The sequence below is a fragment of the Haliotis rubra genome, unplaced genomic scaffold (assembly GCF_003918875.1).
Source record: "Haliotis rubra isolate DU_JTF1 unplaced genomic scaffold, ASM391887v1 Scf87, whole genome shotgun sequence".
Classification (NCBI taxonomy): domain Eukaryota; kingdom Metazoa; phylum Mollusca; class Gastropoda; order Lepetellida; family Haliotidae; genus Haliotis; species Haliotis rubra.
The window spans coordinates 1,451,902-1,476,689 of record NW_025767601.1 but is presented as its reverse complement, the minus strand read 5'-3'; the positions used below and the strand labels follow the sequence as shown (position 1 = coordinate 1,476,689).

General features: G+C 37.1%; 1 protein-coding gene across 7 annotated transcripts in view; it reads left to right on the top strand.

Annotated features, from left to right (window-relative positions):
* Positions 1–24,788, top strand: part of LOC124263146 (arrestin domain-containing protein 2-like) — a 103,743-nt gene that overhangs the window by 22,601 nt on the left and 56,354 nt on the right. Inside the window, exon 1 of one of the 7 annotated variants that reach the window (XM_046697706.1) lies at positions 3,009–3,111. The exons of the other annotated variants lie outside the window; for them this stretch is intronic. The gene's annotated coding sequence lies outside the window, so the exon portion shown is untranslated. Of the gene's footprint in view, positions 1–3,008; positions 3,112–24,788 lie in introns of those variants that run through there. 7 annotated transcript variants of the gene reach the window in all.

The window sequence follows — 24,788 nt, the reverse complement described above, 5'->3', positions numbered from 1 at the left end:
AGGCCTCACAGTTGCAATACTGGAGTAATATAATTTAGGACTCTTGGCAAACCAAGGCAAACTGATTGCTTATTTTCTGGAGCAAGCAGTCTTCCCCTCATGGGGCAATTAGAATTGGCTAATGCTTTTAACTACAGACATGGAGGTAATTTTAAGTCAATACACACAGTCTACTGCTTCCTTTATGCTTAAACTTTCTAAACCTTCTTCAAGGATACGCTTACTCCATAGTTAAACATTCCGTAAGAAACAAATATTAAGCTTATATATACAGCATAATGATACATTCTGTGGGAGAAGGATCTTGTCTTCTCTGGAAATTTGTCAGTGTGGGAATACATTTTCTGGGTATTTGAAGTTATGTCTTTTGTGTTACTCCGATGAATTATTTCATCTGTCTTTGTCAGTTTAATCTCTAAAAGGGTATGAGAGATGCCTGAGAAGCTTTCGTAATTGTTCAAATCATCAAACATGCACAAGAAATTAGAAATAATGGACATTGTGTAACAGGTTCACTGGAAGTATTGAAAAATCCATATCATCCTAAAATATAATCACTGCTTTATGCAAGTTGACTTAAGCAACATGAATTCAGCATTGGCATCAGTTGTTTTCCTCACTTGAATTAAGATTTATTGTCTTCCTTCCAAATGGACCGGTATGAATAAAAGGCAGTTTCTTGTCAAGTGTACTCATTTCATTTCACTGCTGCTACAGCAGAGTTCCTTCATATACAGCGGCAATGCGGTTGCCAAGTGGTTGAAGCGTTCACTCTTCATGCCTAAGACCTGGGTTTGATTCCCCACATGTGTGAAGTGTGATGCCCATTTCTGATGCCTACACCCCCCACCCACCCACAGTGATATTGCTGCAATATTGCTAAAAAGCAACTCACTCACTCACTCGGTGGTCATTCATGGGGCATGGTGACTTTTACCTGACATTAAAGTGTGTGTCCTGGACCCACAAGTATAACCAAGGGTATATTGCAACATTAAGGATGCAAGTATGTATTTATTATCCCCACTTCTTGAAGAGATATATTGAGGTCATGTAATTACAGTAATTTTCAAAGTTTACAGTAGAGTACACTGCAGCATTTCATAACTTTATGGGACCCTCAAATTCTGTAATAACCCTTAAAATAAATTACCTGGTATAAGCATTCCCCTTGATCCCTAATTTTGAAAGCTGAAGTACAACCTGGAGCACATACAAATTATGCCATGTCTATTTCAGTCATATTGTAAGAAAACTCTTGTACATGCTCAGCCATTATTGAGGTAGTGAGTATAGTTATTATTCCATTCTGAGCAATAGTTCAGTAATATCACATCTGTAGACACCAGATATGGGCTTCACAACATGTAACCAGGAGAGGAGAGAAAACCCATCCCCTTAGCATGATCAGTAGAAACTGCCAGCCATTTTCATAAACCTACAAGATGATATTCAGCCACAAGTCTGCAACTTTCGTCAGTAAAAGTTCCAAAACTGGGTTTAATTATTGTTTATTTCATATACTATTGCTATAGATTATGTGAAAGCTTGGCCAAAGGGACTTGTAATTCTTGTAATAACTGAATTCCAGAAAGAGAACAAGGCTAAATTTAACATTTTGGTATTGAATGCAGTTATATGTGCAGTGTAAAAATATCTCTGAAAATACAAAATTGAAATCTTTAAATACCTATTGCTCAGGGCTCATATTGTGGAATCATACATGAATCCCAGGCTGTAACCACAAGGCCTCCTCAATACGTTTGCTGGAAAGTAACACTGATAGAGACAAGCTGTTGTAAGGTCACAATTTAAAAAATAGGTTTTGTATATATTTCAGTGAGGCTTTTGTTTTGTTTGTAAGGAAAAAAACATGTTGAAATTTAGACACTGTTATTTCCAAAGCTATGTAGACATCCTTCTCTTCAAACCATGGCCACTTCTCAGCCACAAAAACAGTTGTTTATCCTAAGTAATACAAATCATAAAAGGGCTGGATTCTGCTATGCATATGCCATGTGCAATTAAGAATCAGTTTGTTACGATGTGTGCAGCAAACCTCTGGGTAAATAAGCAAAACAGTCATGGAAAACTCAGCAGATATGTGGCATGTAACCAATACCTCTAACAATAGCCTGAAGATGGAAAACTGCATGCATCATTTCAATAATGTTAGCCTCATCAATCAGTTCACCCTGTGTTTACCTCCTTCTAGCTGGAGGGGAGTCGGAATGATGCCAACCCTTGAGACATCTCAAAGGGAGGACAGTTATATTTATCCTATTATAAAAAAATATTTATTTCTCATGTCAGTGTTTATTTTTTCACACTTTCGATGTCCTGCCCAGGCATGTATTGCTTTGATATTGACTTCAAATTAATGTTGTATGAAAATATTGCCTGGAGTTTTAGCATCAGGAGATAGGTGTTCGTGTTGTAATGAACTTACTCAATATTGCAGCACTCTTTGGTAAACTCTTTATACTTTTTTATGAATATTTTGAACTCTGTTGTTTTAATCAGATTCATTTCATAATCACAATTATTCTATTGCGTTCAAGGAGGTCACTCACTCACTCACTCACTCACTCACTCACTTACCTACCCACTCACTTACCCACTCACTCTAAAACTCTAAAGATATTAACTAGTATCAGAATATTAACTACCAAATGTAGTTTTATTTGCCTGGAGCTACAGGCCAGTGTCTAAACTCAAGGAGCATGTCCTTAGAATATTAGCATCTGTCAGTGAAGTAATTATTTTCATTTATAAATGTTAGGAAATGCATACTTTGTTACAATACTTTGATTGACTTAACTAAGCAGACAGGGGGATCATTGTGTGTATATTTGTATCAGCTATGTGTGAAATGATATTGATTTGTAGCAACAAAACATATGGCATTGATGCACCTGGTGTCAGTTCAGAAGTTACAGTCTAATGTACCAACAGGTGTTTACCTGTTGTCAGTGCAGCTGTTGTAGAGGGGATGAGATGATGTGTAGGATTTGACCATATCCTGACTCCAGGCTTTGCTACTGGTCAGTCCAGTCTACTCATGAATCCCTTCTCTCTGCCGAAGGAACTCAATTAGTTGGAATATTTCAGGTATGTGATGAAAATTGTTTCTGTAAATTTTCAGTACAAATTCCCCATTGTGACATATTATCTGGACATGGTATGCATCATCTATTGCTTGCCATTTGGGTTGTCAAATTTGATTTTGCTACCATGATATTGGAAGTGCATCCTGAAAAGAACTTGTAGAAAATATTACTACTACTACTACTAATAATAATGATAATGAGTATTTATAAAGCGCTGTATCCATCCATGCACAAAGCACATACCCTAGTATTTAGTTCTAAACATGAAAATTATACAAATAGTTCTATATAATTTGATTGGATTTGCTGCTGCTGTCTTCCAGTTATATCACAGCATATTACCTGTATGTGGGAGGAAAACCTGAAGTAATGAGTGAGTGAGTGATTTGTTTTTTATGCTGCTTTTTTAGCAATATTCCAGCAGTATCATGACAGGGAACACCAGAAATGTAGGTGTCAGTTGTTAACAGGGTATCCAGCTGACCGAGAAACATAATCTGGATGAACCAGGGTTTTAACTCACACTTGCTGGCTTCTGGTATGCTGAAGGGATACAACGCTGCAAACTCATTAGGGTACCTTAGTCGACCAAGGTCCCTGCCCCCAAATTTGATCAGACATAAAAGGACAAAGAAATACTGGTAGCAATACTGTGATCATGATATTGTTGAATTGCTGGACTGTGTTGTTATGTGTATGATTTGCCATGATTAGGATCTATGGTTTAGTACCATAACCATGCTCCTAGGTTTCATCAGCATTGTAATTACAAGGACTGGCATAACCATGGGCTCACAAATAAAGTGAATGGTTGTTATGACATACTAGCTGTTCAGTTAGTACAGATTCATTTCCTTAGATCAGATCTTTTTCATAACATAGTTTTAAGAAATATCCTGGTTGGTTGGCGTGTCACAAAATAATTTAATTTTGCAAAATCATAGTAATATTTTTCCTTTTACTTATTCAGGTGTTGTCACACATATCTCCATCCAAGAAATATTTTACATGTGTAGATATGTGCATGTGAGTTGCTGTGTGGTTGCCCAGATACCTTCATCTAAGGTGGGGCGGTGGGGTAGCCTAATGGTTAAAGTGTTCACTCGCCAAGCCGTAGACCCGGGTTCGATTCCCCATGTGGGTACAATGTGTTAAGCCCATTTCTGGTGTCCCCCGCTGTGATATTGCTGTAATATTGCTGAAAGCGGCGTAAAACTAAACTCACTCACTCACTCACTCACTCACTCAAGCTAAGGTTTTCCAAGGGACAGTGTATTACATGTGTCAATGTCCATGAAGATCCAGATTCAAACTAGCCTTCAGCAACACATGCTTCTTGTAAGGGGTGACTAACAGCATGAGTCTCGGTGTATCCCATTTGAGTAGATCATTTTTCATGATGCCAGTCACTGGATCATATGGTCCAGATTTAATTATTTTCAGGCCTCTTTAAAACAGCTGGAATATTGCTAAACACACAAACATATGTATCATTTGGGTACTGTATGTGGTTTTATAGGGTAAGTGCATACTAGTGAACTTACAGGACTTTCTCAAGCATTCACCTCATATAATCCTACTGACACATGTACTGAAAGTATAATTATGACTCCTTTCACAACAAACAATACCTGTGAAGATCCGGGTTAGAACTGGTCTTCAGCCACCCATGCTTGTCGGGTGGGCAGGCTCGTTGACTTGATTGACACATGTAATCATGTCCCTATTACATAGATCAATGCTCATGTTGTTGATCACTGGATTGTCTGGTCCAGTCTCGATTATTCACAGACTGCTGCCATATAGCTGGAATATTGCTGAGTGTGGCATTAAACAACCAACCAACTCACCACAACAAACAAATATTTTCGGTGAAATATAATAAAAATAATAATCTGTTTGTGACAGTAACATCTAACTTGAGACTGGTCTGTCTCAATATGGTGGACTGAAGCATGAGCAGGTTCAGTTGTCACTCAGCGTTCAGTTTTATAACATGGTGATGTTGGTTTATCATGTAGTCAGATGACAGCCAAACAGATGAGCTAGATGTTTCAGCTATTTATGTAAAGGTTTATTATTTCTGTTTTACAAATACCACTCGAAATTCTATTTCATTTGTTTCAGATAGGTTTAAGCAGAAATAGTTGTATGCTTGTAAATGCATATTATCTTTTCCAATTTATCTCAAATGGCTCCTGAAATTATTAAATCAAATGTTCCCACACTTCAGCGCAAACTTGTTGAAGCGCTGAGAGCATTTTGAAGATTGGTGTCCTGTTTGTTCACATAAAGTTGTATGGAGTACAATTTGAGGAATGTTTACAGCTTAACTTACCTGAGTACTGCACTAACCACTTAATGGATACAGTGAACAGAAATTATGTTGTCATTATCGGTTAATTTCAGCAGCAGGGGTGGAAATAACTTTAAAATTGCTAGTGTACTCGGTACAGTGGCACATGTAAAATCACTTGCCCTGATAATTTTTCCACTATACCGGCTGTTTTCTTGTTGATTTTTTAAATAAACAACATAATTCATGTTGGAAAGTCAACTGGACACAGGTACAGTGTGATATACAAATTTGCTTGCCCAACAGAAAAAACACTGGACTCGGACGTCGGGCAATTGGTTATTTCCACCCCTGCAGCAGTAAAGGTGAAATAATTTCATCTCATATCATAGCTATGTACCATGTGTAATGTTATGAATTTTACAAGTTGTCAGCAGCTTTCAGCTAGACATGAACTAAAAATAGTATGGGTTTATGTTAGATCATATTCCACTTGCCAACCCATATAAGTTGAATACCAACAGGCAATGAATTTACCTTACCGCAAACCTAATTGAGTGCTTTGGTAGCCTAGTGGTTAAAGTGTTCGCTTGTCATTCCAATCACCCAGGTTTGATTCTCCACATGGGTAAAATGTGTTAAACCCATTTCTGGTAGGTGATATGCAATGATATTGCATTATATTGCTAAAAGCAGCATAAACCCTCATACTTACTCACCCATTTCTTGTAGAAACATGCTTTGGTCTGAAGAAGTAGGCATACCACAGCTAGGCATTTATCTTCTTTGTTAATTTTTCACATTCATCCAAAAAATAGCAAATGACCCACTACAAAGTTGGGAGTTATTCCCCCTAAATCTATTTCATTGGGAATATCATTGATATCCAGTTAGTAGCATCTTGTCATTATTTCGTAATACAGAATTGCTGTTTGCATGTTGTCAATCCAAGCAGAAAAAGTATATAATGTAAGCAGGATACATTAAATATATTAAAATGGGTCTCAGCCAGTAAGAATCCAGCATTCATGTATAGCATAATATAAAAGTAGGCTACATTTTTACACCATCATCTGATCAATATGAAAGGCAGAATGCATACTATGAGTGCAATATCATATATGTCATTTTGTATGTCCTCTTTGTTCCTCGTCAACTCAACTGAACTCAACTTAACAATATTCCAGCTATATGACATTGGTTTGTAAATGTTCAAGTCAGGACCTGAAAATCCAGTGATAGATATCATAAGTGATCTACTCATTTGGGAAATGATGACATCAACAGGCCTATAGTATGAGTCAGCAAGCCTGACCACATGAGTTGCCTCTTGTGACCAGCATGGAATGTACCCTGTATGTACACAGCTCTATTCCTGAACATGGTAAACCATTCATGCATATATCGTTACAAGGGGTGGTGGATCATGTTTGTTTAAAGTTATGTTTCTATTCTTGTATGGTCATTGCAATTTTGCATGGGTTAATCTCTAAGCTTAACAACATGCATGTCATATTAAATTGTTGACATAGTATTTTCTCAGTTGTTCTTAAATGAAAGTTAACACTTTGATGTGACATTAATGTGATTAAATAATATATTTCACACAGTGCAGCTTTAGATAAGGACATGATAAAATCCAAGTCCTGCAGAAGGAACACTGACAAGGTTTTATTATCTCTGATACTGGTAGGTATGTCCAGCATGGCATGGGTGTTTACATGCCCTGAGTTAAGGATAGTTCAGAGGCCTGGTTTTGATAGAAATGCCACATATTGGCATGAAGCTTCCCAGGTAGATCCAGAAGCTTACACTGAATGCAGGTTGCAGCTCAACTGGCTATAGTAATTGCCATGAAATGTAAAGGTCATGACTCGATGGTGTCTGCTACACAATTAGTGAAGGTTTGGATGAAGTCTGTTCAGGCCTACTGAGAGTTGTAAGAGGCTTAAATCTCTCAGTGGTACACCTCTAATTGGTCAATTGTACTTGCTAAATGCATTATCACATTTAGACGGAAGTGGCAAGGGAATATTTGAAATGTGGGATTTATCTTTAAGAAGATATCAGTCTCCTTCTTACTGTGATTTGATTTTCAATTGAAAAAAATAGATATGTGCTTCTTTTTATTATTACTTGGCAACATTGCCAGTTCAATGAATTTGTGAGAGGTTTGGAACATCTGGAATTACTATTTTGGTTGTTATTTCCTGGATGAATAAACTGAATATTTAAATAGTGTGTTACTGTTAAAATTCAGTTTGAGATAATTTTATTCTTCTCAGTTAAGATGTATGTACATGTTTGATAACTATTGACAAATTATCATATGATCATTATCATATATATATATATATATAAGCTAATCCTTACTGATAGGCTAGACATGTATGGTCCATCAACTGTCCTTATTGCCTATTTACCATTCACAGTCAAGTCTAATGATTAATCTGTATATTTCCCAGTGGAATATCTTAGTGCAGGATATAAACTCTAACACAATCTAGATAAAGGTAAGATATCATGGACAGGGGGAGCCAGGTGCTAGAGCAGCTGTTTCTCACATCGCAGTGGTGGAGCACCTTGTTCCTTTGGACAGCAGATAACCTGCGGCCCATGTGTGAACTTGGTAGTGGAAGGCCATGCATATCAAATGCTAGCTTCAAGTGGAGTGAGGGGATGTAGCATTTAAGCAGAAATGAATATTTGCAAACATTTGTATTTTGATACAAAAATGTCAGAAATACCACAAAATATTTCCATCACATGGCACATTTCTTTGCAATGAATGAGTTGATAATGTTTGCAGCAGTCAGCAACCATAAAGGGATGTCACAGCTTCCTGCAAAATTGCTGATGCGGCATTAAGCAATGTTCACTCACTCACACATGTACTTATGGGAGTCGGAACCAGAATAACAAGGGTTTGATATCATCTGAGGCATGCTTGGCGTTAGGTACAATGACAACCAGTTTGGAAAGTCATGAAACTGACAATGCATTCCATTTGTGTCCTATTGCTACAAACATACTTGCAGTCAGGTTGTGGGGTCTAAATCTATAGCAGAATGCCAGTGGGTAGTTTCTTCATCATTGCACACAATCCTTAATTCATATGATGGAAATAATTATAGTGTCACTACCCTTTTGGCTCATAAAGAAAGAGATACAATTTTCACATGAATGTTGACCCTACAATTTTTATGTGCAACCACTTCCCATAGAGATGGGAAAACACAATGTGGTAGTTATTAATCAGTGCTTACATTGAAACAAAAATATTGGTGGAGATGATTACAATCAATTCTTGATATACCAACCGAAGAATGGAGGTGAGTTGGGGGTAATTGCTAATCAATGATTGGCATAAGACAAGATGGGAGTGGGTGGGTGTGGTTACTAATCAGTGATTGACATTAGACAAGGCAGGAGTGGGTGGGTGTGGGTACCAATCAATGAGTGACTTCGGACAGAGTTTTATCAAATTTCTTAAATCAAGCGCTATGAATCCAAGGACGATGCATCTATTTTATTCATGCCCAAGTCAGTCATGTTAAAGTCTGCATGAACAGTCTTGCTATTGGAAAGGGATGATGACAGATACATCTTCATCCATGTGGATTAAAAAAGTTGTCAATTTTATTTGTTTAAGTAAAATTTGGTCATTAAAATGCTTTTCGCCCCGAAATTGTGTCCGAATGAATGTGGTAACGCAAGTCATCATTCCACTGATGCACCCTTCCAGAGAAAATCTGTGCTAAGTGGTTTATTTGGTGAGAAGGTTTATATGGTCAGCGTGTCACAGACTGCCCTTCATTGTGTTCGTGAGCCCAATGATGTATCAATACATGCTGTATTGTAGTCATGATCTATGCAGCTTTGTTTTGCAATCATGAAGCTCAATTACTGTCCCACTAACCACCAATCCTCATTAAGTGACAGGGAAACTGGAAGTCCATTGATGAATTGATATCCGCATTGTATTTTTGGTATCATTAAGTGTATTAATAGGCATACATCATTACCTTGCATGCAAGCAAGTAATCAAGTAAGCAGCTCTTAGTTTGGACATGACTCAGGTATGTCTGAAATATCACATACATCCATCCGTGGTATAAAGTCATTGTCTAAATAGTGCCTTGTTTTATATAGACTCTGGATTAACTGTGCTATTTGTTCTCTATGAGGAATACAAGGAAGTATGTTAGGACATTTGCAACGATGCAATCAGTCTTTATGAAATCTTAAAAGCATGGATCTGTTTCAGGTAATGTTTCAGCTTTGTTATGGCATCATTACAGTTCATGTGGCCATAACGTGATGTCTCCCAGAATGCTCTTGCATATCAGTCTAGTTTCTAGTAGGGCTTCAACGAATACACTATGAGGTGAACATGATATATTTATTATTATATATGATATATATTCAAGAAAAACTTATGTGTCATATCAAGGAATTAAAATAATAAACAGGTCATATAATTGTTTAGGTTGGTATTTCAATGATTTCCGTAAAGTAAAAGAGCAATACATTGTGAACAATGCTGCTTATAGCTGAATGACAGAGCCATAATAGGCCTTAGCACAATGTTAAAGTTACGCTATTGCATGGCTTGGATATATGCCATTTTGTGTATCTTACTTAAATGCAAGTTCCAAGGAAAACACTCTCATGTAATTTTTTGTAAACATTTGATTCTAGTGACCAGGAATAATGAACTGAATTCATGAAGGGCTACTGTTTGATTCACTGAATATGTGGGTGAATGGTAACAGGACTAGTTTTCAGTACTATATGTCCTGTCAATATGGTATAACTGACAAAATTCTACTGTGAAAGTTTGTGGAGTTTTACTTGAGCTGAAAAGTTATGGCATATGATGGAAAATTAGAATTCCAGATAAAGTTAAAAACTGAAGTTGTAATATGTTTGGCAAATGATACACATACTTATTGTAAACACTCAACAGGATAGTCATCACAGTGAAATATTCTTATGCTTGGATTCAAACAAGGAATCTTGTGCTTTGTCTGTGAACTATATATGAAGCATCAATACCAGCTAAAATAAGACTTCAGCATCTGCAGAAACACATATCATTGGACGTCACAAGAGGCAAAGGAGTAGTGAAAGTATTAATGGATCGCTGGAAATCTGTGATGACACCAGGTGTTCAGGCAATGGTAAGCTTGTCCTGTTATACCAGTAGCACCCACCTCTTAGACAATTAGCATTAAAAAGTCACAGTTGCTTGTTGCCACTGCACAGCTGTATTCCAGCATACAATAGAGACCTTTCAGTGAGAAAATGGAGACCTTTGAACAATTAACTCTTGATGAGACAATCCTTTCATTTTGCAACCATTGTTTTCTTTCAAAGGAGGAAACTGTCGCAAGCATATAATGTGGTTGATACCTTACTGAATACCTTACTGAGATGATGTAGTGTAAAACATGCAGGTAGGTAATGATTCAGGACACTCCCTGATTCTTGGTCTGTCAGTACGGGGACCATTCTCTCTGATTCCATCAGTGTAGTACACATCTCTGAATCGCATTAGGCTTTACTCGGGTATTTGTTTGAATACTAAGCTAATAATAAGAGCATTAAAGCAAACTCACTCACTTACTCAGTGAAATGCCAATGAGGATTACGTAGGAGCTTGGGGGATGCTTGATCTCTTCAGATTCATTACTCTTTTTGATTTAATGTTTTGGTAATTACTGTGTTGATTTTCATTAAAGCCATTAAGCCTGTTCATAGTATTAGGTTCACACAAATATTCCATATTTTGAATATCATAACCCACACTATTGCCAACAGCTAAACAAACCTTAGCATTGAACATTCTACTGCGTGTATTCAAGTGGTCTCATGTTTACGAATGTCAAAGTCACCCAGTGGAAATTTCCATTGAGTCAAGGAACTTCCAAGCAGACAGCATGAAAGTAAAATCATTTAATGAAACGAGATCTCATTTCGTTATTCAGTTGTCGACCTGCCTATGTAAATGTAATATTGTAGATGCAACAAGAACCCCATATATGCCCCTCTTGTCACCTCCGTGGAACCGAGGTTAATGGCAGCTCATTCAGCTTAATGGTTCTGCATTCGAAGGCACAGCAATTGTCACAGACAAATTGAGGGAGAGGGATGGGGATTAATTGTCAAAATCATATTCCCTAATGTTTTTTCTGCTGTCTCTTCTGGCTGAGAGTTAATTCCAGGTTCTGCTAGCAAGCTAATAAAGTGTCACCATGGAAGAGACTGATCCAATAAGCACAGAAAAATGGTTCTTCAGAGGGCTACTAAAGAGCAGTGAGGCAGGATGGCCCTGTTTTTATGTCCTTTGTAGTACGTTCCAACACTGGCCTTTGTATTCTCCAACACTTGTCTTGTCTTTGTATCATCAACGACCAAACACAATTTGCAAAACAAGTCTTTTTTTTCTTCAGTTTTATCCGTTAGCCAAATGAAGACTCTTACATGTTGTATTTCTTTTCAAGGCACGTGTGGGTTTTTTTTATCTTTTGAGTAATGGTACTGCTGGAAATGTCAAAGTTTTAAACTTTTTAAAAAAAATTGGTAATATTCATTATTTAGGACACATTTGGTGATAGATGGTTACTATAGGTCACAAATTAGACATGTGAATGAATCAGTGTATCAGTTTATGTCATGCCTCATTTGCTCAAAGCGCTACAGAATATAGTTTGGTAACATTCAAACAAGAGCAGATTTTAAGGGCAATTGAATAAAGAATATCAACACAGCCCAAACAGATTTCAATAGGAATTAATGCAAAATAGGGATGAAAAATATATTAATGGTACACTGTATTAGTGTATTAAATTAAGAGACCCGTGAAGGTTCAGGTTAGGATATTGATCTTCAGTAACCCATGCTTTTCGTAAGAGCCGACTAATGGGATCGGGTGGTCAGGCTTGCTGACTTGGTTGACACGTCATCGGTTCCCAATTGCGCAGATCGATGCTCATGCTGTTGATCACTGGATTGTCTGGTCCAGACTCGATTATTTACAGACCCGCCATATAGCTGGAATATTGCTGAGTACAGCGTTAAACTAAACTCACTCACTCATTTAATTAAGAAAGGCATGCACTGTATTATCAGATATGCAGATGTTATTGAGTATCAAAGCCTGTAACTATTAGTTTTCAAATGTTCACATTTTGTGCTATGCATCAACACTGAAAGGCCCAGAAGAATTCCTTCCTTTTAATTCCACTAAACAAGATTATATACCTGATTATATATCAGGTTGTAGCACAAATCCACATGGTTTTAGCAAGGTATACTCTTTCAGTTGAACCAAAGTATTTAGAGCAATATATAGTCCCAAAAATAAAGATATTATGAGGTTTACTATATACATGCAGTTCTTCATTGAAGCATTGGAGTATAAAGGACCCAACAAGTGTCTTAGGCTGAAAAGGGGATGGGAATGGGTGCTCAAGCTGACCTTAGGTGATGAGTGAGTATGGTTTTGCCATGCTTTCAGCAATGTCATGGCAGGGGATGCCAGAAATGTACACATTGTACCCTTTGGTTATCGAACTTGGATGTCATGCTTCACCCAGGCTGTCCCATCACCCCTGATTGGTGTGAGAAGAGCATTTGAATCCTTGTTATATTGTATGTATGCTCTATGTTGTATTTCATCCACAACTTTACAACCAGTGAATGTTGTTTTGCATACTTGATACAAAACATTGTCAGACCCAACACTAACCTGTTTCCTCAACACCTGTTCCTGTGTACCTTGCTAATCATTAAGCATTGCATTTGCTGATTCCAATAAATGCATCATAGTCTAACCTCTATTTGCTCTATTAATGCAATAATCGACATCTCCATGTCATTGTATAGAATGACTAATGTACTCGATACAGTATTGACCTTACAGTTATTGAGCGAGGTGATCAATTAAACTTTCTGCTCGTGGTACACAATGAGGAGGGCAAGTACTGAGCAGGTTCTGCATCATCACTGTCGCTAGATTATGCATAATGAAGACACAGAAGGGGAAATTGCTGATTACTTTGAAGGTATTTCTTTATTTTGACATCAGTCTCCTAATAATGACTGGTACAAAAGATTTCGCAGGAACATTGAAGTTGCTGATGTAAACATTAAATAACTACTACAAGCTCATGGAGTATAATCAGTTTTCATTGCTTCCAGGTTTACTGATGTTTTCGCTTACTTTAAGGAGTGTTGGACATTTGTACTGTCATTGTGGAGTTTGTATATATTGCATTCACTTTATTCAAATGCTTAAACTCAAATGCCACATATTTAGGATCTTCTTTTACCTTTGATCATAAAGAGACAATTTCTTTTATCACATATCCTTTATTTTTTTAGATTTTATAAATGTAATCAGTCTGTACTGATGGATTGAGTTGATTTTTCAGAATGAGGACTTTTTTAAACACTGTGAAAAATGTTAGCCTGAGGCATTCTGAAGGGAGATACATGAAAGACTGGATTGTGTATGCATCTCATAACTGCACAAATCCCAGTCTTATTATATCTCATATTTTTAAATGAAGAACCATTGAAACTAAATATCCTGAATTTTAAAAATACTTTTCATGTAATATTTGTTCTCGCATCATGTTCATTATTCCACAAATATCCTACTGACTGTTGGCTTAAAATAAAAAAATATGGGTTGTTGTTTTTGCTTGATCTGATGATATTTGTGATAATTTTCTTCAGACAGCAAGCATTTGTTGTATATTGTTGTTACAATGAAGGTGAAAAAGTCAAACCCTACATTTCCCCTTTGGTATTTTTGCTTTGTAATCCCTGGATAGCTTACCTAACGTGCACACTGAAAGAAATAGCTACAGTCGAAATTCCACACAAGTGAAAGATCACAGAGGGTCCATCCTGCAAGTTGCTTTGTCCGCAGTCGTTCTGTTTCCTTGTCTTCACCACAGCATATGTATGCGAGAAGGTGCCAACGTGGAGCTGAAGTCTTTGATCGTGTTTGCCATACATTCATCCAGAATCTTTGTCCTTCTGACTCTAGAATCCACAGGTTTTTCACAATTTCGACCCAAAGCGTGAGATTAATGGATTAATTATAGGGCTCAAGGGCTTGTTAGAAGTCAATAGCTAGCAAGAAGGTGAGATTGTTCGGAGGCTCTGAGTAAATTAGCTTACAAGCATTGGCTGTATAACGGTCTGTATTTACCTGCGTAACCTCATTTAGGGTCAGCCTGGCTATGAGTGTGGACGTGATTTGGAAGACCAGATGTTTAGTGGTGATAAGACTTCTGTAACACTGGGAATGACTTCTTCAAGCACAATTTCAGCTGATCTCCTTTAAGTTCTCACAGGACTGCCTTCTTCATTGCAGTTGGATTGATCAGGAATTTGGTATTCACATCATGATAAGCTGATACAGTGAGTAGACTCTTCCTTCACTTGAAATTTGTCTTTGGCTGTGGTCGTGGTGGGTGTTTACTTAAGTGATGGTGGGATTGTCCTTTTATCACAATGGTGAATGTTTTGTGACATCACTAGAGCTGCTTCCTTGTGCTTATACATCATGACTTCAGTGTGAAGAACTTTTTAGCATGAAGAGCAAAGAAGTGATTTTCCTGGCAATGAATTTAACATCATTCCTTTCACTTCACATTGTATTAACAGTAAAGCAATATTAGTGCTTGCTTTGTGAAAATAGTCTTTAATTCTCCTTCACTATTGAAATGCTTGAAGCCCCCAATCCATCATAATTAATTTTACTTGTAGGAGTAGTTCAAGCTGTAACTTGGATTCATATAGTTCTTAAGTATATGGGAATATCTCACTTATCTCACTATGTCAGTAATAGCGTTGTATAAGGGGTGACTTCACAAGCATGTGTGATTTCAAAGCTATGTGTGATTTCAAAGGTATGTGTGATTTCAAAGGTATGGATAAATCATAGTCAAATTTAGCCTGTAACAAGTGGCATTTATTGATCCTCATTTAAAGACATTGTAAGCATGAAAATCTTTTAAGATGTTAACCAAATAAAATATCATTATAGTTGGGCTATAATGAGAAATGCTATGTATATTTCAGGAGGATAATTTTTCCTTGAGAAACAAATCGTAATGTGAAGGTCATTACTGTAAGAAATTGGTTAAATTTATGACTTGACAACTGCTATGATCCAATGGATAATATGATGAATAGGAATTATTACAAATATTTTCACAAAAATACTGTTGAAGTTAACAGATGGATTTATGACCATTGTTATGAAGTGGATGATATGTTGGGTCTAGTTCTAAGTAAGGTCTAATTTAAGCAAACGAGTTATGCTTATAGCAGTTTTAATGTAGTTTTTATTCTGACATTATATTCATTTCCCAATCTTTGCATGTGATCTTACTTCCTGGATGTCTATAGCAGGTAATTCAATCACTTTCAGGTAAGATAGGCCTTGCCAACTGACAAAGACTGTTAATTGGTTGGTAGGCTGGTTTGTTGTTTAATGCTGCACTCAGCAATATTCCAGCTATATGGCAGCAGTCTGTAAATAATTGAGTCTGGACCAGACAATCCAGAGGTCAACAGCATGAGCATCGATCTGTGCAACTTGGATATAATGACATGTGTCAACCAAGTCAGCGAGTCTGACAACCCAATCCCTTAAGTCACCTCTTACGACAAGCATGGGTTACTGAAGATCAATTCTATCCCGGATCTTCACAGGTCCAAAGACTATTAAAGGTTCCGAGTATTGTTACACATGTTTGTGCCATCATTGAAGACAAATGAGTGTGGTCATTTACAAATGGGGTGAGCACTATTTTGTTCCAATTATAAAACTATTTAACTAGGTTCTTAAGAAGAGAGGCACCATCATACAGGGTTGGCAACTGTCAAAACTACTTGATAATGTACAGTGAACCAGAGACCATATAATAGACATATAAGCAGGGGTGGAAATAACTTTAAGATTGCTAGTGTACTCCGGTACAGTGGCACATGTAAAATCACTTGCCCTGATAATTTTTCCACTATACCGGCCGTTTTCTTTTTGATATTTTAAATAAACAACATAATTTACATTGGAATATCAACTGGACACCGGTACAGTGTGATATACAAATCTGCTTGCCCGACAGAAAAAAACACTGGACTCGGGCGTCGGGCAATTGGTTATTTCCACCCCTGATAAGTGACAATAAACTGCAATATGTACAGATAATAATGCTTCAACTTTATCAAAACATTCACCTTTTGCATTAATTCAATGATTCAATACAGTGAATAATATATGTAATTTTCAGCATGATTCACAATATCAACATCGCATATGAAACACAACCATAATTTCACATTTTTTACCCCATTGATAGACACAACACCAGATCAAACAAGGTCACACATATATGGAAGTGATATGATCTTAAAACCTTGAACTGGTAATTTTAGGCATTTTAGAAATGAACAGTGAGCTTTCTGACATGAATCTCAGCCAAAAGCTAGATATATCTGAACAATTTGCCAATTGTAGAAAGTCTGAGTTTCAGTGGGTCCTAAATATTTTTAGTGCAGGTGTAAGGTGTATATTACAGACCCAATTCATGCTACTGAACTGTAAAACATTTCCAGATACATGTCAATTATTTCTTATGCTGTATTTCTTGCAATTTTTATCTGTAAGTTATGATGAAAAGATCATATTTCCATGCAACATGTATGACCAAGTCATGCTAATGTACTGCATTATTCTTCAGGTCATATGATGCACTTCAAGTAGGCTATGATAGCAACTGAACCAAACAGGCCATTAGAGAGGGAAAAAATCATCACATGTTGTTATCAGTGTGTTGTTGATCTTTCAAATATTTAACTTGCCTGGTTGCACCTGATGACGAATGCAGGTTTATAAATGTTACAGGTTGGAGTGTTTCAGACCAGTACAACACTCACATTGATTGAAGTGCCAGTGCATTTTACTGACAATAGGTACCATGCACAAACATCTTTAAACAGTGTGTCACACTGGAGATGTCAGCGTTATGTACAGAGCAAACAGTTTGATTGTGAACTTAGAGACATAACATGTAGACTGTCAGTTTGAATGCACCTTAATTTGCTGAGCAAATGACCTAATTGTATTGTATTCAGTGCAAGTGCAAACGCCTTGACAAATTCTCTACACATGGTAAATGTCATATAGTCTACAGTCAGTGTAGAATACCTGGGTATGCTGTATAGAAATACATTTTTTAAGTGAAGTGTATCCAAATAGAAATTAATATGTTGTTTTGATTAGTGTATCACACTACGCTTGATACATTTACCACAGAAATATGAATAACCATGTAGCCGTTAAGGCTAGTGAGAAAAATGTATCAATAATAGTACATTAAAAACACAGCTTGCTAGGATATAAGGCGGCAGTGGGGTAGCCTAGTGGTTAAAACGTTTGCTCGTCATGCTGAAGACCGCCACATTCGATTCGCCACATTGTTACAATGTGTCAAGCCCATTTCTGGTGTCCTCTACGTAATGTTGATGGAATATTTCTAAAAGTGGCCAAAAACTAAACTCACTCACTGTTAAGATATAAAACAATGTCAAATAATACATGCTACTAATGGTTAAGATACTTCGATTACATAGTTGTATTACAAAGACCTCGATGGAGATGTCTGGTGTCCGAAGCAACCTGATTGCTTGAATCATCCATATTAGTGCACTCTGTACACTGACTAATATAGCTCACTGCATGTTGAAGTATGTCAATGAGTCAGCTTACCTTTAGTTGTCCTATTATGGTAACTAGAGGTGCTTGGTACTACCAGCATATCGGTATGCCACAATTTGAAATGCTGATGAATCAATATCACAATACATTTGTAACTGAAACTTTTAAATTCAGTTATCAGTAACTAATCGCAGCCATCTCCCCTGTACATATTATTACACATGTGTTGTGACCATAGCAAGAAAATGTCAGAAGACTACAAATTTGTCAAAAAATATGTGAAAAAAATCAGTTTCAGGTGAAAGAATGCAATATATTATGGTACTTGATTCATTTTTACAGTAAGCTGTAACACACAGCTCAGGCCAGTACCCATCACAACCTATTATTGAACCATATATGTGTACAATTCGTATTATCAATCTCAACTCCCTGGGGAGCATAAACTCTTGCAGCCACTAGGCGCACGAGTTAGTCTGGCTAAATTCCCATCCTTATGAGGTACTCATTCACAGCTGGGTGGACTGGGACACATAGTCACAGTACTTTGTCCAAGTTTACTGCACGTTGCTGTAACTAGGTGTGTGCACGTATTCATGTGGCCACCATCTGGTCATATACCAACGGATTCATGGGTTCTTTTAAGTGCACAGGGTTGTGTACTGTACACTAGGGGTTGTGGCAACACTGAAAGAGTCTGCACACAAAGTTGACTCCAAGGTTTTTACACCCGGTCACAGGTGGGCTCGATCCCCTCACCTCAAGCTCGCTGGATCACTAGTCTGGCGCTTTAGCCAGTTCGCCCACCACGCCCCTTTTCACTTTCTTTTGAGTAGTAGGTGTACAAGAATCTATTTTATAGTTACAAATGCAGCTGAGAATGAGCATTGAAGCAAAGAAAACATAAGTTATATGTTTGTGCATGTATGGATATCCAAGCTAGTATGACATGAAATTTGTTGACTTTCTCAGATCTATGTATTAACCCTCATCACAGAATGATACTTTATCAAAACTTCAAATGAAACTTTATCTGGTCTGTGAAGCTGAAATTTCAGGCCCTAATGTCATTGTTTGTTCAGCATGTTTTTCAAAATTCTGAAACTTCACTAGTTAGAGTTAACAAATTTAACACAGCAGTACTTAGGGTGTAGCATTGTCTTCATGGGTATTGTTTGTGAAGCCCATTTCTTGTGTGACACAAAACCCCACTCACTCAGCAGGTAGATGCATTCAATATAATTGCATTTGTTAAAGTTAAAAGGCTTGCTGCTTATCTTTTTAGATATGATCAACCAAATTAAGATAATATTTAAAGTCTGTTGAAATGCAGCTGAGCTTCAGAGCCTATGGATCTTGCCTGAAGCTTAGAAAAATAAAAATAAATATTTCAAGGTCATGTGAATGTAACTGACATTAAAATGTGGATGAGTCACTGATACTATTCAGCCTCTATATTTCAGGCTGATAGAGATATGCAGTTGCCATGGAGGTATTACTTTAAACAGAATTCTGAGGTGTCATTAGACTTATTTTTTATTTATAATAAAAATTCTAAAAACATTTAATGTGAAAAGCGGCCCCAGAGAGTTAGAAGATTTAGATTTTGAACCTGTTGAAAATGTAAACTTACTTCATTTAGGGCTGAAGTATTACAGTAAGGTCTGGACAGAAGGGGAAATAATATGGTTCAGGGACTTTGAGAAGACTAAGGTGTCATGTGTAAGGTGCCCTTGGAATGAACTATTGTGTTTCATTGTCTAATACATTATAAGTTGGATGATCTGAACCATTTTAATGCAGCTACATAACTGTAATCAGGTGTTTTATTTTGTAATTACATGGTTTACAGACCTGCTGACTCCAAAATCTAAGAAAGTGGAAACTTGGGTAATTATTCCACTGCTGACCCAGACAAGTGATTCATGTTTAATGGCCTGTAGATGTTTCGCTCAAAGAGATGTGGGCAAATGGCATTTTCTATAGCTTCAATCCATCCCCACTTTACACCACCAGAATTCACCTGCCAGATAAACCTAAGGCTTTGCCAGTTTTATGTTGTCATTCACATATTGCGTTAGTACTAAGACAATTATTTCCTGAAAATGGATATTTTGCAGAATCTTCTCGGGTCAGCTGTGAGTAGGAACCTCCCTTCACAACTGGTTTTATCAGAAGGAGGGACATGCTCACCTTTTCCAAGGACACTTTATATCATTATTAAAAGTTTGTGGTGTTTTGTAACTGTAAGAGAATTTAGAATTTGTCATTTCCATTTTGTTTCTTTTTGTGTGACACAACGCCATTATGTTCTTAAATGTTGGTCAAGTTTTGCTTATTGGTAACTTGCTGATGCTTGAAGAAGTGTTGAATTGATTTTAGTGATAAATGACTCACTTTGAGTTGTTGATTTCTTAATAATCACCCCTCAGTCTCATGATTCCATCGGTTGACCAAAGAGAAGCAGAAAACAGAAAAAAATGGCAAAAAGTTTTGAAGTACTTTAAGCCTTTGTTTTGTTGCAACATCTAACATAAACTTGATATCAGTCTTGGTCCAAATTACCCACATCTTTCTCCCAAATTTTGCTAGTCACAGTGTCAAGCATTATTAGGATCAACTTGGTCATCTATCCACATTTCAATACATTGCCTTTTCCTTCTCAAACTCAGGAATACAACAGTTGATTCTTGCATGGATAGGCATCAATGTCTGGATGAAACAAACATTTTAGTGCATTTGTTTACTGACTCTTCTGGAGCTGGAAACTGTCAAGCTGGACAATCATGATAATGATGATGATGTCTGACTGGATGATGATGATGATGATGTCAAGCTGGATGATTATGATGATGATATCATGCTGGATGATGATGATGTCAGATGATGACAGACTGGATGATGATGTCATGATGATGATGATGATGTCAGACTGGATGATGATGATGTCAGACTGGATGATGATGATGATGTCAGACTGGATGATGATGATGATGATAGACTGGATGATGATGATGATGTCAGACTGGATGATGATGATGATGTCAGACTGGATGATGATGATGATGTCAGACTGATGATGATGATGATGATCAGACTGGTCAAGCTGATGATGATGATGTCAGGCTGGATGATGATGATGATGATGTCAGGCTGATGATGATGATGATGATGTCAGACTGGATGATGATGATGATGTGATGATGATCAGACTGATGATGATGATGTCAGATGATGATGATGATGATGTCAGGATGATGATGATGATGATGATGTCAGGCTGGATGATGATGATGATGTCAGACTGGATGATGATGATGATGATGTCAGACTGGATGATGATGATGATCAGATGATGATGATGATGATGATGATGGATGATGATGATGATGTCAGACTGGATGATGATGATGATGTCAGATGATGATGATGATGTCAGATGATGATGATGATGTCAGGCTGATGATGATGATGATGTCAGACTGGATGATGATGATGATGATGACAGACTGGATGATGATGATGATGATGATGATGATGATGATGATGATGATGATGATGATGATGATGATGATGATGATGATGATGATGTCAGACTGGATGATGATGATGATGATCATGATGTCTGATGATGATGATGATGATGATGATGATGATGATGGATGATGATGATGATGATGATGATGATGATGATGATGATGATGATGATGATGATGATGATGTCAGACTGGATGATGATGATGATGATGTCAATTGATGATGATGATGATGTCAGGCTGGATGATGATGATGATGATGTCAACGGATGATGATGATGATGATGATGATGATGATGATGATGATGATGATGATGTCAGGCTGATGATGATGATGATGATCAAGCTGGATGATGATGATGATGATGATGATGATGATGATGATGATGATGTGATGATGATGATGATGATGATGATGATGATGATGATGATGATGATGTGATGATGATGATGTCGACTGGATGATGATGATGATGATGATGATGATGATGATGATGATGATGATGATGATGATGATGATGATGTCAAGCTGGATGATGATGATGTCAGACCGGATGATGATGATAATGATGATGTCAAGCTGGATGATGATGATGATGTCAGGCTGGATGATGATAATGATGATGATGATGTCAGGCTGGATGATGATGATGATGATGTCAGACTGGATGATGATAATGATGATGTCAGGCTGGATGATGATAATGATGATGATGATGATGAGATGATGACTGATGATGATGATGATGATGATGTCAGGCTGGATGATGATGATGATGATGATGATGATGATGGATGATGATGATGATGTCAGGATGATGATGGATGATGATGATGATCATGTGGATGATGATGATAATGATGATGTCAGACTGGATGATGATAATGATGATGTCAGGCTCATGACTGATGATGATGATGATGATGAAGACTGATGATGATGATGATGATGTCAGACTGGATGATATCATGATGATGATGATGATGATGATGATGAGGATGATGATGTCAAGCCGGATGATGATGATGTCAAGCTGGATGATTATGATGATGATGTCAGACTGGATAATGATGATAATGATGATGTCAAGCTGGATGATGATAATGATGATGTCAAGCTGGATGATTTCAGAGAACATTTGAGAGGTAAATATCTCATTGATATTGTACTCAACACACCATATCTCTTTCTGAGGAAGATGAGTTTATGTAAGACTGCAGTTGAAGGCGTATGTAGACTAAACTGCTACATCGAGCATTACTCCATGAAAGAACGGTGGGCAGACTGCTTTTGATATGGGCAGACATTAGAGGATGGTTACATCACCATTTTACTAGCTTGAAGGCTCATTGTGAGTGATCAAAGTAAGCTGATGGCAATGTTGACTGCTTCATTCACTCTGCCAAATCTGGGTCTGAAGATATTAACATTAACACACACTGGCAGGTTCATGCTGTGAAATGTGCCCAGGTGAATCTTGTAAATGGGAGAATGCTTTGGCTTCGATGCTACTCCTGGCTGCTTTAAAAATGTAAAATATGTTACATGAAAACATGTTTAAATCTAATTATGAGTTCCCTTTGGTGAAAGTATTCTGGTTCATGTGTTATTTCTAACCCATTCAAATGTGCTGGTGGAAAGATCTTTTTCGTTCCACCCAGATATTTTCATTACGTATCTTCTAAACGAAAGCACATTAAAAAATCATCATCATAAAACAAATTCTTTTAATATATTTTTCCTCAGATAATGGCTCCTTTTTCTTTGAAGAATTCAATTAGTTTTGTATTCAAATTCTATTGAATCACCTACTTCACTTTTTTGTTATCAGTGTCAGTGAGGGAAAGGTCCACTTCAGTACATGTGATAACTGTTATGTAGTATTTAATAATGTTCATGTTCCTGTTCAAAATTGTCTTCCATAACTTTTGTTGTAGAATTCTGTTTCATTCATATATTCATGTATCCTCATGTCTAAAGACATCTCTATATTGTGCCAGGTAAATATATTAAATATACAATGTCAGTGTCAAGAATAACCAGTCTTGATTATCAGACAAATAAGGATCCACTAGGTGTAAAAGTCAAAATACAGGTGAACGTCAGTGATTACACCTGGTGTTCACAAAAACAGTAAGCACCTACAAATAACACAATTTGCATTTGAAAGTATATGAGTTTGTTTAGCTACAAACCAGAAACGTAACAAATCCTGAGCTGTTTAGTCTTCACTTTGTTGTCTGTTGAGCCTGTGTAATCAAAAAGACATTTCTTTGGTTCTGCTGAAGTTATTACAACTAATCATTTTTGTTTTACATAAATAGGTAATCTTGTACATTCCAAAACAGGAATCGATCCGGGTTGGAATTGATCTTCAGTAACCCATGCTTGTCGTAAGAGGCAACTACGGGATTGGGTGGTCAGGTTCGCTAACTTGGTTGACACATGTCACTGTATCCCAATTGCACAGATCGATGCTCGTGGTGTTGATCACTGGATTGCCTGGTCCAGACTCGATTATTACAGACTGCCGTCATATAGCTGGAATATTGCTGAGTGCGGTGTAAAACTTATCTGACTCACTCACTCAGCCACACAAGAATCCAGGTGTCATCGGTTGATCAAAAACTAGACCAGCTGACATTGAAACAAAGGGTTGTATGGATAGGACTCCAATATTTATAGAACTAAGTCATAAAGATAATGATTATTGAAGGCAGCATCAAACAACAAACAAATAAAGTATTTCCCCAAACATTTCAGCATCTGATCTTAGCAATAAAAGGAGCTTGGACTCTTTGGTGTTCGTAACCAATTTGTGTATTACATGTATATATCTGTATGAGCTTCCAGTTTATCTCAGATATTCAGCCAAGTATTGGTCACAGCTGCACAGGGGAAAAATGCTTTTTCTGAAATTGGGGACATGATGATGCTCCATATCTTTTTCCAAATAGAATCACAAATTGAAGATCTCAGGAGCAATGCAACCATGGAACATTTATGCTGTTCCTTACTGTTTAACATATGGCAGAAGCTAAAGATTCTACTAAGTGCTTTGTATTTAAGTTGTTTGCACCTTAAAGCACTGCAGATATAA